The 12399-nt window shown below is 38.9% G+C and overlaps 1 long non-coding RNA gene across 2 annotated transcripts in view; it reads left to right on the forward strand.

Moving 5' to 3' along the window:
* The first annotated feature begins 678 nt into the window (after nucleotides 1–678).
* LOC118970314 (uncharacterized) overlaps nucleotides 679–12399 on the forward strand; it is a 396329-nt gene continuing 384608 nt past the window's right edge. For both annotated transcript variants that reach the window (XR_012121541.1, XR_012121542.1), the window contains exon 1: nucleotides 679–5385. This is a non-coding gene — a long non-coding RNA (uncharacterized lncRNA). The remainder of the gene's footprint in view (nucleotides 5386–12399) is intronic.

Consider the following 12399-nt stretch of genomic DNA (forward strand, 5'->3'; position numbering starts at 1 on the left):
TACAGTTGTTCACTTATCAAATACTGCAAAGCAAAGAGAGGTCAAGCCTCACGCTCTGCAGATGTGGAAGACAGCCCAGAGGGGCAAAGAATCACAGAGGCCTGCTGAAATTCTGAAGCACACATTCTCAAAGGATTTCAGAAAGATCTGGGGCCTCAGAGCACTCAGAGTTACTGAGAATTTAATATTGCACACATTTTCTTATGTAGGTAGCAACTTTGATTTTTTTCCCCATAATAGATGGAAGTGTCAAAGCAGATGAAGTTCCAGGTGGCAAATAGCATAAATATTCCTCCAAAATATCCATGTTCTTATCAAACTTGCTGGTTCCTGTGATTGGGAATATATTTAGTTAGTGATTTAAGTTGGATTATGTCCAGCATTCACTATCCTTTTAAGTGATTGTTTCTGCTATTACATGAAATTGTGTTACTGTGAAATCTGAACTAATTCACATGGAATCAAAAACCAATGAATGGTAGTTAATAATATTTGTTATGACTTTTGAAATTTTTCTTTTTAACAATATTTCTGTTAAAATATTATTTTAAATATTATGTTTTAATGACATAAATGTCTAACTCCTTTACTTCTCTGTGTTTGTACTTTAGAACTACAGAAAGTAAGTTTGTTTCTTAGAATATAAATACATTTAGTTAACTTTCCAAATCTTGGAGATTCCTAGAACTCTTTTCTGAACTGATAATGTTGCCATAATGTTTCATTTAACAGTGGAACCATAGGAGAATAACATTCTTTAATAACTTGGAATTTTAAATTTGATTCTGAATGTTTATTAAAGCTATTAATAGTCAATGAATAAATACTCTGTGTAGAGTCCTATACTCAAAGAGTGAACCAATGGTTGAGGAAAAGAAAGAAACTTGAGTGTTAAATGCCTGCTAAGTGAAAGGGATAGTCAATTCCAAACAGGGAAATAATCATTTCCAGATGGAGATGGTGAGAGGATTCAAGGAGGGTGTGAGATTTCTGTTGGCCGTTGGAGGGTATACAGATTTGGAGAAGAGAAAACAAGTTGTTTCACATGAGAGAGACTGATGCATCAGAGACTAAAAAATGCACAAATTGTACGGGGGACACAAAGTTAGTGTAGGAGAGTAATAGGAATCACAGCTTGAAAGTTAGGCTAAACCAGATTTTGGAAGACTAAGCCAAATTAAGGCCTTACCCTGTAGTTAGAAGAGCTGTTCTAAGTGTTTGAGATAGGGAATGAAATGGTGAAGTAATGCTTCAGGAAGATAAAACACTGTTAGTAAATGGTGTCCAGATAGAGGGAAAAGGGAGTGGTTGAAGATAGAACAATTGATTAGAAAACTTTTTCACATGCCTGAAAAACAATGAGAAAAGTCTAATATGCAGTAGTGGGTACAGTAATGGAAAGAAAAACATTGGGAAGAGGAATCAATATAATATCGAGATACTAGATGTGGGAAGTGAGGGATACCTTAAGATGACCTATTCTGGTTTTGTGCATGATTTAGGACCAGAATGCAGGGAGAATGGTTGCATAGCATGATTGTATATGAGACATCTGGCAAATCAATTGGTTTGGGGCTAGGGTGAAAAAATAGTTTTTGTTTTAGGTGAATTGCTCTTGAGGTAATGGCATGTCCTTTAATAAGCAATTGAAAGTGCAGGACTTGATTTTATAAGAGAGACAGAGAGAGGGGTAAGGAGGAAAGCGGATAGAGGGAGAGGGAGAGCGAGGGGAGGAAAGTAAAAGATCACAACTAGTAATAAAGATTTTGGGATCATCTGTATGAAAGTAATAGTTGAAGAATTAAGTTGGGGAGATATATAAGATCACCAAAGGGCTTAGGAGTAGAAGAACAAATATCTTAGATATGACCTGTAGGACAGACTCACATTTAGGTGATGAAACACAGAGAGAAGGCAGTGAAGGAGACAGAAAAAAAAAAGCAGAGAAGAGAATCAGAATATGGTGAAATGACAGAAGTAAAAAAAGTAAAGTTTTAAGAATGGTGGTGGTTGGCAGTATCTAATGCAACAGAGAGGCAATGAAGAAAAAGACATTGATTTTGACAACTAGGAGTCTTTGGAGCCAATTAAGAATCATTTTCATAAAGCAGAAATAGCAGAGCCAGATTGAGAAATACAGAGGGAGTGGCGCTTTTAAAGGGGAGGCAGCAGTATGTATAGCCCATTTAAATAATTTGACTTGTGAAGAAAGGAAAAAAAAAGTACTAGCAAGACAAGTCCCAGGCCCTCTTCTCACCCACGGGCTTGCCCCAGGGAGATCCAATGTTTGTCATATAGAATTTCCAAGTATATGTCAATACCTTCCAGAGTTATATCTCAACTCTAGACTTTGGTCCCTCACTCCCATTTATCAGTAACCACTTGGATATCAAATAGACATTTCAACATCTAAAACTAAACTCATGATCTGCCCTACCTCCACCAACTACAAAAACAAAGCAAAATAGAAATAAACTTAAATGAAAAACTAGATCCTCTTCCAGTGTTTTGTATTTGAGTAAATGACATGATAACGCTGCCCAGCTGTTTATGCTAGAACCTTGGGGTTATTTTCAATACCCTCTTCTCTTTGTTCCTTTCAGCTAACCTATCATCAAATCTTGTGGACATATTTGTCTGCATGTCCACTGTCTGCCCTCCTGGAAGCCACTATCACCTCTGATATCACTACCTGGACTACCTCTATAACTTTCTAAGTAGTCCCCTTGCATCTGCTCTTACTACCCATAGCAGCCAGGATGATTCTTTAAATTTGCAGATCTGATTGCTGTCACCCTTTTGTTTAACACCTTCCAATGGCCTTTTGTTTTCTTTAAACCAAGCAACTTTGTTAGAATGGAGCAACTAACTCTATGGGGGAATTAGGAAAAGCTCGCTAAGAAATTGGCATATGAATTGTCCATAAGAGTTTGCAAGTGAAGAATAGTGTTAGGGTAAACTAGGGGGTGAGGGTGACAGAGATCATTCCAGGTTGGGCAATATCATGTGCCAAGGTAGGAGGTCAGGTGTTCAGAAAAGGAGAACAAGTTCTGGGTATTTTCAGATGTCAGGAGGTAAGGGGTAGCTATTTGAAGCCGGAGTGTGAAAACCTCTTTGTGTTTGGGTTTTATGAAGGTTTTAAAACAAGGGATTATGTAAAGAGCCAGGTTTTTTTTTTTTTTTGCTGGATAACCGTATAGTAGAGGGAAAGTAGACTGGAATGCTTGAAGGGCAGAGAGCAGGGAGAGCAGTTCAGAGCCTGTTGCAGTGACCCAAGAAAGGTGATAGAATCCTAGGCAAAGTCCGTGGTGCTGGAGAGGAGGAGTCAGGACATTTTAAAGCAGGATCAGCACAAGTAGTGCAACATTTGAGGGTATGTCTCCTTGAACGTTGTTATTGTGAGTAGGTTTATATGTAAAGCCGGGGTCTGTATGTTATTCTGTGATCCAAGTTTGTAGAGTCTATTATTTTTGTGATATATACAGTGTCCCGGAAGCAAATTTAACGATCAGTTTGTCCTGATTAATTAAGCCCAGTAAATACATTTTTAAGAATTCAGACACCTGGGTTCTCCTCTATAGGTTTTCTAATCTTGGTGAAGTCATATAGCTAGTCTGGGGCTTGAAGCCCTCATTTGTAAAATGTGGTGTTGACATGAGGTGATCTCTGAGGTTCCCTTCCAGTTCCTTGATTCCACTGTCAATTTCTAGAGTCCTTCTCTAATTTAGTTGATTGATTTGAATCTTACCAGCAGGGAGCAGACTCCTCCACAGTTTCTTGAGGGCATAGCTATCTCCTTAAAGGACTGATGGTCTAGCGGGTATTCTGAGTAGCATTCCTAGACCCACCTTATCTTGGAAAACACATTTCATTTACAATCTTTTTAGGGTACTTCTCTAATCTCCAACAGCTTGGTATTAAGAAAAAATATCTTTGAGTTAATGAAAGCTGTTTGTGATGAATTCATTATTTTACTTGGTATGTTTTCTTCTCTACCCAGCACTTCCTCTACCAGAAGTTTACATGTAGAGACTCATTGTCAAATCTTTCTAAGCTTTGGATTTCAAGATGTTTTGTAGACTAATGACTCTTTCTATATTTTTAAAGCATAATCAATTTGTAGAAGATTAGAGATATATAATTTAACTTAACAAATTTTAAGCTTCTACCAGGTATTGTGGAGAGGAAGAAGAATGGGGTAAAGAATGTATGAAGATAAATAAGGTACAATTTCGGTTTTTAAGGAAGTATATTGTTTAATAGGGGAGACTGGAGTATAAACAACTACTTCATGTTGTACATGAAAAGGGTAGTATAAGCAGAAAGAAGCACTGAGCACAGGATGAGTACAATTCTGTACTCATAGTTGCAAATTTGAAAAATTGTCTTCTGGTACGTAACATTCCTAAGTTCTGCCTGGACAGGTAAATGTTAGTGAGTGTCACTCAGGTCTTGGGTGTAAAGTAATTGATCTGCCTGTCCTTGGCAAATGTATACAAAGGGTTTTATTCTATCTCATTAGCCAACTTAGATATAGCATATTGTTCATGCAAGAGCTGCACAAAGGACTTACTGAAAATGGTTGATTGGTTATAAATAGAGATTGTTGAAATTTTTGGCAGGGTTGAGATGAAAGCTTTTATGAAGTTATGCCACTGTGGCAGCATATTGTCAACTGTTGCACTAGTAGTCAAATCATTAGAAAATCACATCAACAGAGTTAGAGTACTCCTTAGCAGACAGGCATGCTGGCATAAACAAGTTATCAAGCTGCAGACTAAACTGAAGATCTATAAAAGAATGATGCTTTACACACATTCTGTGGGTATTGCATTTGCTATGTACATCATATCTGATTTCTGGATGAGTCTCATTTTTAGATTTTCTGTGTTGAATTTAACAAAAAGGTGACAAGAGTAGATATCTAAATATAGGGCATTTATGTCATTCAAAGTGCTTGCCAAAGTGTTCTTGTTCATTGTCACTCATCTGAAAGATCACTATGTTTTCGAGTGCTGAAAGGTGTTCTTTCCTGTTTGTCTTTGTACATTTTTTCGACTTAACACATCAAATGACAGAAATCAGAACACTGAGGATAAGTAATTGTAGGTGCTTTGAATAAAACGTTCAGGTTTAAAGAGTGTAAGAAAGCTAATAAGCCAGAAAGTATTTTTGGACTGGAGTGGGTTGGGATATAAACTTCAGCTAATTATGAAAGCCTTTGAAAAGTTTGATTGTTTAATATAGGGATAAATCTGTCAAAACTGTGATAAAAGTTCTGATCCTACAATAATGTCACCAGGTTTTGAGTAGGAGCAATCCTGCAAATAACTCTCAAGATGTGTAACCGGCATGAGGCCATGGAAAATCTAAGCCACCCAAAAGGTATGTTTGCATTGGCTCTAAGCCTCCATACTTTGGCCCCAGTGACTCTGTGTGTTAAGGCATTGTGTTTAAAGAACCCTTGTTAAGATGAACTATATTATCTGGTGGGTGAAACACATTAATAATATTAGCTAACATTCAAGTGCTTAATTTGTGCCTGGCATTGTGCTAAGCATGCTATTTTGGTTATCTTAGTCAATATTGAGAATAACCTTGGAAGACTGATACTATTGTATTTAGTCACTTGTAAGGTGCACATTTATTTTCACATTTTAACACTCTGAAATTGGGATACATCTTAAAATCAGTAGCATCTTATAAGCATAATTAAGAACATTCTCTTTTTTCCTAGCAGCATGTAAAGTCATTGTGAAACTGACAGTAGAAGGCATTATGTATTAGATGAAATAGAACATTAGCCACCATCCCCCTTTATCCAGTCTTACCTAAAAGGGAACTGAAACATGAAGTTAAGTAAGTTGTTCAAGATCACAGAACAGGTGAGTGTTTGAGCTAGGATTCCACAGCACTGTCTAGCTCAATCCAAGACCAGTGCTTACAACCAGCATACTATGCTGCCTGCTGGTAATCTAGCAGAATTGGTGTATCTGAATGGCCATCCTCAGAGAGGAGCAAACGTCAGAGAAGAGAGCTATGAAGAATGAGAACTTGCAAGAACCAGAGTGGACCGTAGAGTGAAGGGGCACAGTAGGGGACCCTTGGCAGTCAGAATGATCATGAATGAAATGAACCCTGTAAGGACAGAAAAGCTACAGGAATGTCAGGAAGCCCAGAAGGTGAAGGCCATCCACTTCACTATTTTGTCCAGGGCCACACTACATGTGGAAGATTTTCCAAGTGGGATGCAGCAAGAAAATCCTTCTGTAGCAGGGGTAGTTATTTATATATAGCTATCATCTATATCTGTTTATCTGTATCTGTACATATACGTATGTCTTGATCTACATATATTGATAGAAATTTGTATTGTGGCTTTTCAAAGGGAACATTGCACTATTAACATTTTCTTACCCTACAGTTTGATCTTAAAACTATGTGCTATGCTTTGTTTTTCTATTTACTTATTTTATTTTTCACAGTGCCTAGCAATGTTCCATGCAAACAAAAGGCCGAACATTTATTGAGTAAATGAATAATAGCTTTCTCTCTTACCTCAATTGCTACGTGGAATCTTGGAAGCATATTTGGGTTTAGAAGGATGCTTTAGTAGGGGTGGGGAACCTCTTAAAGAGCTTTATCAGCTGCAGAAATAACAAAGAGTACTACAGTTTCTATTCATGCTTGTCAAGAAGTGAGATGGGTAAATTAAAGCCAGTCAGGATCTAAGAGCCCTGCTGCTCTGTCTCTATTAGTGAAGATGAGCCAAGGAAAAGACAAGCCAGTGAAAATACTCTGTCATTACTCCCTGTCAGCCCCAGTGACCATTCGCACAAACATGACACAGACCAACACACACACACACACACACACACACACACACACACACACACACACACACACACACACACACACGTTTTTGTATTTTCTTTTGCTTGTGTCTAGTCAGCTCAAATGGGTCGACTCGTGTTCTGGTTCATATGGCCAAACCAGACTCTTTGGCTCGGCTCTACCTGCAAACTTTCTGGCCTGCTTGGGTATAGTGAAGTGGTTTGAGTTTCTGAGAACAAATAATTAGGCTCTAGAAGAAGGCCAGGGTTATACAAAACTCATTCGTTACTGCCTCTGTGGGTTCTGTGACCCTGTGAAAAGGAAAACAAAGTTAGATAAGGTCAGTGCTCAGCTACAGGGGCTTCGTGATATTTTTCTTCTGAGTGTATCAAAACATCTATTTAATTGTTGTTCTGGACTCGAGAAGCTTAAGGATTAATATTTTAAAATTATGTCTCCTGTTAAGCAACACAATATGATATATTAGACTCAGAATTAGTGTTGCTGTCTGCCAGAAAGCTCACCTTGTCTTTTGTGTTTATTCTCACCATTTGGCCTTCCAAGCTAATGAAGGTTTAAACTAGGCATATGGCTATCACCAAGTCAAAGAGGCTGTGAATAAGATATTTACTTATTTTATCTTACTCCATCATTGTTCTACATATTTTTATTGATTTATCTTTTTATTCCATGAAAACAGTGGAGACTGGGGGAGACACTGTTAACAATACTGACTGAAGCACTGATCCTATCAAGTGAATTTTGGTGACCAGTGAGCAATAATTGAGCCAAATATAAACCTTTTTTTCTCTTTGGGTCATAGGGATAGCATTTAAACCAATTACCAATTTTTAAGTGGTTTTAAAATGTAGCAAAACATAAATCATACTTTGTAGGTATTTTTCCTTTATCAGAGACATAGCATCCAGAAATTCTTCCCTACTAATCATATTTAGGCCCTTTCCAAATTTTGAATCACTTTAACAATAATTGTTTATTAACATATACCTACTCAAATAACTGCAGTGAACTACTTGCATGTCTGTTTACCCACAGGCAACTACTAGTATTATTTTTGTACAAATTATAGACATTTAACTTCATAAGAAAAGCACAGCCTTGTCTGTTAACCTTGAGGTAGGTAGGGAAGAAGGTGGGAAGTACTTTTCTCATACTCACACTCAGAACTCATGTCCACAGGAAATAAAACAAACCACCTTCCCAAATGGTGGGGTCTTTCATATCCGGAGGGGAAGCAGGGCAGGGAGTTGTGGTCACCGCAGCGAGCTGACTTTCAGTTTCCAATCTCATTTATCAGATGGTATTTTAGAACTCAACAATGATCGGTATCACCGATGAGCCATGAATAGAATATTGAAAGTTATTTTGAGCAGTGAGAGAAGAAGAGAGATGATAATAGGAGTTAACTGCTCATATTATGGAATAGGGAGATGAGATTAGAGGAGAGTGGTGGGAAGTTGTTTTAAAACCAATACTTGTGTTTTAGACCGAAGAACTGGAAGATGTGTTTTATCTTTATTTACATCTTCACTCTTTGCCTTTTCAAGCTCCAGGCAAAGGCTCCACCTTTAGAGGTTCTGGTTATCCTACTAATTTGAGCCTTTTCTCATTCTTTTAGTTTTGAAGGTATCAATTGTTTTTCAGTCTAACACATTCTGGAACTTGGTACTGAAAATAAAGAGAAAGAAGGTGAGAAAGTATCAGATTTGGAAAGTTTGGAAGTAGACACTGGGCATTTCTTCATGGTACAAGCATAATGTTACAACTCTTCAATGGTGATTTAGTAACTGTTGAATTTTTTACTTCCAAGTGCTTATTCTGCTTTTTTTTCTTTGGAATGCCAGAGAGTTTTGCTTGAGTCCCTCAATAATTGACTTGGTCTCATCCCCACAACACAATGTAATCATCAATTGGGACTTGTACTTTGCACTGTAATGCTGAAAATTTACAATTTGGCAAAGAACAGAAGGGCAATTCCATTGGAACTGCACCAACGTAGGTCATCAGCCACATGAAGACAGCCAGATCTTCCACCAGAAAGAGACACTTGATGAATTTTAGGGTTCTGATGATGGGGTAACTTTCATAATTTTGGAAAGCTTCTGAAAATAGTTTCACTGCATGGCCCTCTTTTGATTTCTGTACTGTTTGGAAGACAAACTTGCAGACCCTGAAGCTTATGGTGACAAAGTAGAAAAACCAAGATGATGGAAGAAGTCACAGTGATGCTGCTGAAATCTCTAGAAGAGGTAGTTCTGTCCATGTGGGGCAAAAGACACTTGGCTTTCTTCACGTCCTGCTGAACCGTCAGATGGTGTGGTGGACAGAAGGCTGCAGAGCAGGGTCCCAGGCAACCCCCTCCCACACCTCCTTCCTCCTGTCACTGGGTGTGGAGGTGGGCCCAGGTCCAGAGGAGGTAGATGGAACTGAGTGGCCTCTAGTGGCTTTACCATGGGCTTCTCAGGCAAGGGCAGGGGAGAGAGAGGGCAAATAATCTCACTATTGGCTCTCCCAAGTCCTTTTAATCCTTCTGCTTCATGCTTAGACTCTGAATATTAGTGCTGTTTGGGTATGTGGCCTTCTGGACTCACTAGTATTTTATAGGTTAACTGGAACATTTCTTGTGTAATATTTCACGTAAAAATCCCTTCTGCCTTTGCTTTTTCCCCCCACTGAAAGTGTTCTCTAACTGTTTTCTTTTGTCCCTCTGCCCCTGCCCTAATCCCATTCCCCGAGGTAGCCTCTGGTAATGTTTTGATATATAGCCTTTCAGACTTCCTGAGTTATTTTATATGCTAACTGGAATCATAGGCTGTTTTCACTGGAAGAGATCTTGGTGATCATCTTTCCATCTCTCCACACCCTTTTCCACTGTCCCCACATTGCAGGCTTCTGGAAGATATACAGACAGGCTAAATGTAATTGACAGTTGGTAACTGACAAAACTGGGACTAGAACCCACATCTCTTTTACGCCTAGTTAAATGACCATTCTACTGCATCCCACAATTTATTTCCTTAGTTTGTTTCATGCCCTAAAGAAGTAGTTTCTGTAACATGGATTTAAGTGATTTGTAGCTAGATTTAGTTTATGAGGTGACCATTCATTTCCAGAAGGATAACAAGCAAACAAACAAGCAATCTTCTGACCAACTAGAAATGGCTGTAGTTCATCTTTTGGCCTCAGTGACTGGCCCACAGGCCCAGTGCTCTGCTGTACTGGAGCAGCTTTCTCGCACTAAGATTGGATACATCTATCACACAGACAGTTTTGCTTCTTTTTTTTCTTACTGGTTATAAGCACAGCCCGCCCTGCTTTCTCTTCAAGTGCTTCTAGACAGATGGAGCTTAAACTAGGCAGACCATTCGAGTGGCTCATTTTCTGGTTATCTTCTAGATGTTCCCTATAAGCACCTGGACTCTCCCCTGATAGTGGGACATCACTGTTTTTGACTCATCATCTTTTGACTCATGTATCCTCAACTGAAACTTGGAGCTTTGATGGGAAACTCTGACCTTCCTTCAACTTCTAATCTTGCCTTTTTTCTTTACAATTTTAAACAGACCCTTCTCCAGACTTTCTGCATTCAATTTGAGGACACACCATACATCCTCTTTCATAGATAGAAAATGTGTGCTTTCACAGAGGAACACTATTACAAACCTTGGGGTCTCATTCTACCTCTACCCCAACCACTCAGAACGTCTCACTTGCCTGGCCCACCTGGAAGTCCAAGGATCACTCTTCTCCACACCAGGCCCAGATCTTTGGTTTTTGTTCCAGGTCCATTATGTCTTCAGAGTTATAATAAACATGCTTACTTTAACTAGAGCGAGATCTCTGACACAGACAGAATTCATAGTGATTTTTGGATAAGGAATTTTCTTTTTGACAAGGATAGAAACTGAGCAAACTTCAGTTTTGAAGGAAGAACATGCCAGGGAGTGGATGCCAAAGAGGCCCCCTCTGCAAATACATTGTGGAGTTAGCAGAGTACAAGTGAGTTCTTCTGAGTTTGATGGTGGGGATTAGGGATTGTCGCTTGGGGATCTCTTTCACAAAAGCCTCTGCCTGGTGCTGTTTTCCTTTGTGTGTGCTTGTGCGTGGGTTGTGGGGGATGTTAAACAAGCATCATTTTGTTTCATATGATTGTAGAATAATGCTTTCATGTTTACCTTTCATAGCCACTTTAAAGAGGGAATCTGTTTTACAACTGGGACTGCTGCTATGACCAGTTCTGTAGCATTGCTACACTTCAGGCACATGCCTCTGAGACCTTAATCACTAACAGATGCTGCCCTGCATCAAGAATTTCCCTCTCTGGCTACTCAGCCTGAGCAATGAGCTGCCTAACTTGGATCCTACCGGCTTCTTGAAAAACTCCACAGGCTGCCTAGCACACTGGTAACATGCAGAAGATTGATATTTTCCAGGCCCAAGCAGGACTTTGAAATAATACCTAGCAGTTGTAGAGAGCTATTTATTTTCCCCTCCTCCCACAAGTGTTTTCGCATACATGATCTCATTTTATCCTTCAAATAGTCCTTGGAGTTAAGTAAGGAAAGCGGTATTTTCCCCTAGGAGCCTGAGGTCCAGAGATGTTAAGTAACTTGCTCAAGGTCACACAATTAGCCTTGACTCCTAGTCTGGTATTCTTTCCACCAAAACAACACTAGTACTTACTTTGTCCTGGGTCAAAGTTGTCCAACATCTATTCAGGTGCTATATGAATCCAAACTGTCATTCTTACAGCTTGCATTTAAATTAAATTTGTAACAGCCTTTAGTGGTTTTTTTTTTCCCCCACTGCCTTAAACTATAAGTCTAAGGCAGTGGTTTTGTGTACCTAAAAGTTATTTGGGGACCTTTTTCAGTAGATCAAAGGTGGAGCCCCAAATTCAACATTAAAAAAAATACCCATGTGATTCTGAATCACGCACTCTATGTAAACACTGTTCTAAGAGCTAAAGTAAACAAGGCACTCAGGGTCTCTGAGCCTCAGTTTCCTCACTCAAAAACAAAGGAAAACAAGACTAAAATTAATTATTAAATTATCTCCAGAAATGAAAATGGATTCTAATCTAAACTTAGCAGATTGCATCGAAATTCCTCTTATGGAAGAAACAGTATTAGCAAAAATACGAGATAGAAAATGAAACCTCCAAGGTCTGGGTTTTCTGAAGAGGAAGGAGAGTAAGAATAGAGATAAAACATGAAGTTAGATGCTAAGTGAGTTGAGGGCTGACAGAGGAATCCCCAGTGGTGTGATGGCCAGAAGGGGCTCTGGAGCAGAGGAATGGTTGATAAGGAGTTTTAAGATGTTTGCTCTGTGGTACAGGTTATGATCCTTTCCTGTGATCCCTATATGTTCAGTAAAGTCTCTATTTTGTGTGAATGGAGGCTTTTCTGTGGGAATTAATGAAGAGGCTGTGTTTTAATTGTGGCTGACAAAGCAGAACTGAGCAGAAGAGGTGATAAAAACATGAAGCTCGGGCATTTACAGAAGTCTTGGGGAGAACTTTGGATTTGTCCACAATTGAAGGCT

This window comes from Manis javanica, chromosome 10, assembly GCF_040802235.1.
Source record: "Manis javanica isolate MJ-LG chromosome 10, MJ_LKY, whole genome shotgun sequence".
Lineage (NCBI taxonomy): Eukaryota > Metazoa > Chordata > Mammalia > Pholidota > Manidae > Manis > Manis javanica.